Below are 6,000 nucleotides of genomic sequence, written 5' to 3' on the forward strand. Positions count from 1 at the left end.
TTATTGGCTTAAAGTGTGAGTTAATTTTTCCTTTACTTTTTTTCCCTCCAGGTATGAGAAACCACAGTTTCCTGAAATTATATTAAATTGTGCTGTAACTACTGTGGTGGACGTGCAACAAAAACCATAACTGAATTTTCAGGTGTTGACTTTGCAAAGTATTATTTTCACCTTACAAAAACAACTACAAGCTGAAGACAGCTTCAGGATCTTTTTATTGTTCTCTGCATCTTGATATCTGCGCTGAGGTTAGCTTGAATTATACACTATATTACATTAATTATACAGAAGTCATATTTCCATGACAAGTGCATTAATTCAATTTTAATGCACTTTAAATTTTATTTATTTAGCGCCAAACCACAACAGCAGTCGCCTCAAGGCACTTTGTATTGTAAGGTAGAGCCTACAATAATACATACAGAGAAAAAAACCCAACAATCATATGACCCCCTATGAGCAAGCACTTTGGCGACAGTGGGGGAAAAAAACTCCCTTTTAACAGGAAGAAACCTCCAGCAGAACCAGGCTCAGGGAGGGGCGGGGCAATCTGCCGTGACCAGTTGGTGTGGGAAAAGGAAGACAGTGTAAAAGACATGCTGTGGAAGAGAGCCAGAGATTAATGACCAATGTGATTCAATGCAGAGAGGTCTAGTAACACATAGTGAGTGAGAAAAGGAAATACTCAATGCATGATGGGAATCCACCAGCAGTCTACACCTATTGCAGCATAACTAAGGGAGGATTCAAGGTCACCTGGTCCAGCCCTAACTGTAAGATTTAGCAAAAAGGAAAGTTTTAAGCCTAATCTTAAAAGTAGAAAAAGTGTCTGTCTCCCGAATGCAAACTGGAAGCTGGTTCCACAGAAGAGGGGCCTGGAAACTGTAGGCTCTGCCTCACATTCTACTTTTAAATACTCTAGGAACAACAAGTAAGCCTGCAGTGCTCATGAAGTGCTCGCACATTAACAATATATGTATGTCCCATAACATGCATTGTGTTGAATATCTTTGGATTAAGTTCACTTCTGTCTTCATCTGATCCCCTTCCTTCTCCTACTTCACCCATTTCTACATTATCTCCCTCTTCTTGTTGTTTCACTGTCAGCAAATTTGATATAATCAGTTTTTATTCTGTTTTTTTTATTAACGCTATCAAAGTTATGATTCATGACTTTTCCATCTTACCTTCACCAATCCCTATCTATACTTTTTTGTCTCATATTATTCCTCTCCCCTGGTAGTTCAAGGTCAGTAGCTTATCAGTGGGATTTCCCATCAACCCCATGGAGCAAGGCTCAAAGCAGGGGGCTAGCTGTCCTGATTAGCTCTCCCTGACCTTTGGTTTTACCTTTTCAGCAGCGTATTACCCCTTCTCTTCAATTCAATTCAATTTTATTTATATAGCGCCAAATCACAACAGCAGTCGGTGCTTTATATTGTACAGTAGATCGTACAATAATAGATACAGAGGAAAAACCCAACAATCATATGACCCCCTATGAGCAAGCACTTTTGACTTTCTCCACTTTCTTGTTTCCAGTTTTCATAATTTTTCTTTTTCCTCTTCAGTTGTTCTTCTTTCTTCACCCCACTGTCACTTTTCTATTATTGATGCCTCCCTTCTTGCTATTCATCCATTTGATTGCAGGGGGTAGAACCAATTCCAGCTAACACAGGGCAATTGGCGAGGTACCCCGTGGACAGTCCATCGCAGAGTAACACAGAGGGACAAATATAGAAGCTCAAATCTACAATTGGCTGCGTCTCTCTTTTTTATCTCTTTCTCTCTTTGCCATTGCAGCCCAGATTTCATCCCTTCTTCTTATTTTCATTTTCACATCCCATTCTGTTTTTCTTTGCCATCTACTCTCTTTGTGTTTCCATCTTTTCTTGCCAGAGCCGTTTACTGTAATTGAATTTGATTTACACACACACACTCACACAGTACCTTTCTCAAAACGATTTATTAATGCTGCTGTAGTAAAAGATGCGGTTGGTTTTTGACAGGTAAATGGCATTCTGTGACTGGCGTGGTTTTGTAATGTGGTGGATTTTGTTTCTGTAGCTGGGTGGTCATGAAGTGAGTTTTGGCTGGAAGCATGTTTAAGGTTTTCCAGAGTTACGTCTGGTTTTAGAATAATTTATAAATTAAAATATTTTTTTTAAAAATGAGACACTATAAGTGCACTCAGAATTGTCTGGTATGAGACAAAATGGTTTTCTTCCATTACAAATGTGCTTGAGATAGCACATCTCTCCTAGGAATATATGAGACACGAAACTGTCTTTACACCCACAAGTCAAGTTTTATTCTGCCTCAGGTGCTTTAACTCACCAGGTGACCCCAAAGGAAGACCACACAACATCACAGCTGAGAAGGGAAAAAATCTCTTCCATGGGCATAGTTTGTCTCAGGATCCACAGGAAATTATGATTCGATCAACCTTGAACTATTTAAATGCTCATCATTGTTACATTGTCACATATGCACCATAGGTCCAGCTTCAAAGAGATTTAGATTCAGATTTTTAAAATCTTAAAAATAAAATTCATAGCTAAATAAAACATATTACAAGAATTACAGCAGAAGACAGGCTGCACAGTCAGTTCTGAACCATAATTTGCACAAATAGAACCTGTTCAGGTAGGGAAATTACATCACTGTTTATCTTTAAAGTGTTGGCAAAAAGACATGTAATTATTCAGACCTGCCACACACATAGAAGTTGTTATTCTGAACTGTAGTAATTTGGCAAATAGGTTTGAGTTCAAGCACGTGATTTTCTTTAAGCAAAACATAAGGCAGCAAATGTAACAGCAGTGAAAGATTTCAGTGTTTAAAAACCTCCAAAACTGACATTTCACTGACTTTTATTTGAATAAAGTGCAAAGGATTGCATAACCTTTCAAAGAAAAAACTCTTGCTGACAGAAGGTGGAGGTTGCCATGAGAGATTTATAAACATGGGAAAATTGAAGTGTTTGAAACCTCTCTTCCCATGTCACACAGACAGCTACAACAAAATTTTCCTGTGTTGCTTTGAAAAATTTGTTAACTGTATATCTAACTAGCAGACTCATAATTAAGATACAGATTTTATATTGTAGTCTCTTGTGTTTACTAAGATGAGAATTACCAACTTCCACGAAAGTCAAACCACATCTATGTGTCTGATATTTTTAGAGCTTGCGTCTGTGTGCGTCTGTTGGGATCTGTCAGTCCCTTTCATACCCTTAAATTTATCCAAATTCCCTTAAATCTCTGGTGCCTGTACGCAGTCTGTCTCCAGCTGTGCAGAGTGACTTTTCATCACATATGATTAATAGGTTCCACGGGCAATTTAATCGTTTACCAACAACTTATAATATTTGAAATTATATGGTGTTTTCAGTATTCTTATTTATATAGGACAAAACTTCATGAGAAGACAGGAATTTCCGTTTTTGATAACCGTCTGGTTCTGTGCATCTACATTTGTTTGAGTTACGGAATTTGCATTATGTGCATATGTGGGTTCTTGCAATAAATTGTTAGCAAGATTAATATTATCTGTGAATTTGGTTGATGACTGGGGATACTGTTGAATATTTGTTATTGGCTACTTTAATTTTAAATGATCGCCAGGTTTTTTAACTGAGGCTATAAATGTATAAAAAGATGCATTTTGAATAAACGTTCTGCAGATTTTTAAACCAGATGCCCTTTCAGACACAACCCAAAGAGATTTGTGCCTCCTCCTGCTCTCAAACCAGGGATTTTGTGAGGTGAATGTGCAAACCAGCACATTTTGTTAGGCCAAAATGAGTCTTTAAAATTGTAAAATGGTTAAAAAGAATGCTACATTTGTTGCTCTAATAACCAGGGGGCGTATCCAGTGAGGGCATTGATTGACAGCTTGCATATCAGTCCACGTGGGCTGCACTAATTAGACTGGAGACCAAACATCTACTGAGGATTTAGATTAGTTTGCTGTGGAAGAGAACTCTTTTTCAAAAACTATTTGACATTACGCACACATGGCAACTTCTGCCCTTTAATGGACATGTGCAAAAACAAAACAGCATGTTGGCAGGACAGAAGGATGAAGGCATGGGAGGAAGGTAATTGGTTTAAACCCACTTACCACAAAAGGTGGCTCTGTCAGCAGACTGAAACAGTCGAGGCAGTGTAGTCATCATAAGCTTTGGTGACAGTGTATCACTGCACACAAAAATCCGGATATGTAATGATGACAATTTATGTTTGGGATCAGTAACAAATGTCTGTATTTCCTTTTGCACAGACTAATTCTTGAATCAGACAGTTCATCACCAAGCTGACACTGTAATGGAAAAGTGAGTCATTTGGTGTTTATTCTGCATTTTCAGAACAGCGTTCACATAGCATGTTAGCATGTGGACTCTGTGTGGAGTGTTTTGAGACAGATTTTTTCTTGCCAGGTTGCTAGATGCCAGGGCTAGAGAGTCATATTTTTGGCAGCATGATAGCAGCAGACAGCTGGCTGACACTGGCGCTCAGAGATGTTAACCTGCCCAGACACTCCTTTTTACCTCAGGCTTAATGCAACCACTGAGCCTCCCCATGGGCGAAGGCCCACTCATACACATGCAGTATAATGAACATGTAATGAACAGCTAAACGCTGTAACAAAAAGCAGATTAGAAATTGTGCCGTTTCTTTTCTCTCAGATGTAGAGCACATGTGTTGAACTGAATGCCTGTTTAAACATTTGATGACTGGCTCTTTGTGACATTGCTGTAAATACATGCATTTTAGACCTATTTAATCATCTTTCTATCGTCACAGAAATGAAAATGCCTCGATGTGTTTTACTATTTGTATTTATTCTACAAACAGGGGTGGATTTTACTCACTGTATCATATATTATCACACACTCGTATCCAGCAAACATCACTCAGCATAAGTGTCAGCTAACTAGCTTTAAATGTAATGTAAAACATTTCCAACACTGACAGGTATCTATTGTGAAAGTTTAAGCCTTCAATTCCAGACTTGAAAACATTTATTTCTCATTAATTATGACAACATAACTGACAGACAGGCATGCTGACAGATACAAGTAGGCAGGCAGTCATCCAGGTAGGCAAGCAGAAACTCAGACAGACATGTACCTTCTCTTCTGCACTGTGAAACACCTCACAAGAATTTAGTGGATACAACTAATATTTAGCATAAAATTCATAATAATAAAGGCAGGGCTAACAGGAAAGTTTAGTAAAACGTTTAGCTGAAGGAATTCTGAATGCAACACTTACTCAACATTTACAAAATCAAAGGAACAACAGAAAGTAAGAAACAACTCAACTACTCTGTTATAACACATGTATTACCCCTCAAGGCCTCAGTGGCAAAAATGAATATGAATATTATCACCCAAACAAAATAACATATGCCTATCAGATGAAATTGAACCAGCAACCTAACAAATTCTGCTACAGTCTTCTGCTCAAAGGGTTGTGTTGTGTAGCCAATGCGGACAGATTATACACTTGCTCATTGTTTACCTCTTTTTGCTCTACGATGCAAATAACTTACTGGATTGTATTCACATGCTGTAGCTTTGTCTCACTTAAAATAATAATAAATTTGGAAAATGTTTGTATTTAATAAATTAAAGGAGTTTTTTCAAAAGGTCTATTTTCAGTGATCTAAAACAAAACCTATGTGTGTTCAAAAGGCCAAAACACACAAATTAAAGTAAAAAGAATTAAATGACACAAAAAGCCTACTATTTAGCAAAGTATCTGTTTAAGTGTGGAAAGGCACAGAGTGTCACAGCAATCCTGTGTTAAGGAAGTATACATCACCTGGACCCAAGAAAGTTCACACATGTATCTATTACTACTAATGCTGCACATTTAGTACATTCACCCAAACAACATAATACACTCCTTCGAGCCGGAATTGAACCAGCGACCTAAGGATTTCTGTTCATGTCACTACAGTCCTCCGCTCTACCAACTGAGCTATCGAAGG

General features: G+C 38.0%; 1 non-coding gene across 1 annotated transcript; it reads right to left on the reverse strand.

Annotated features, from left to right (window-relative positions):
- Nucleotides 1–5,913: 5,913 nt before the first annotated feature.
- On the reverse strand, nucleotides 5,914–6,000 carry trnay-gua (transfer RNA tyrosine (anticodon GUA)). Its single transcript is given in 2 exon segments — nucleotides 5,914–5,949; nucleotides 5,964–6,000. It is a non-coding gene; the product is annotated as a tRNA-Tyr (tRNA).

Source organism: Maylandia zebra, linkage group LG18, assembly GCF_041146795.1.
Source record: "Maylandia zebra isolate NMK-2024a linkage group LG18, Mzebra_GT3a, whole genome shotgun sequence".
NCBI lineage: Eukaryota > Metazoa > Chordata > Actinopteri > Cichliformes > Cichlidae > Maylandia > Maylandia zebra.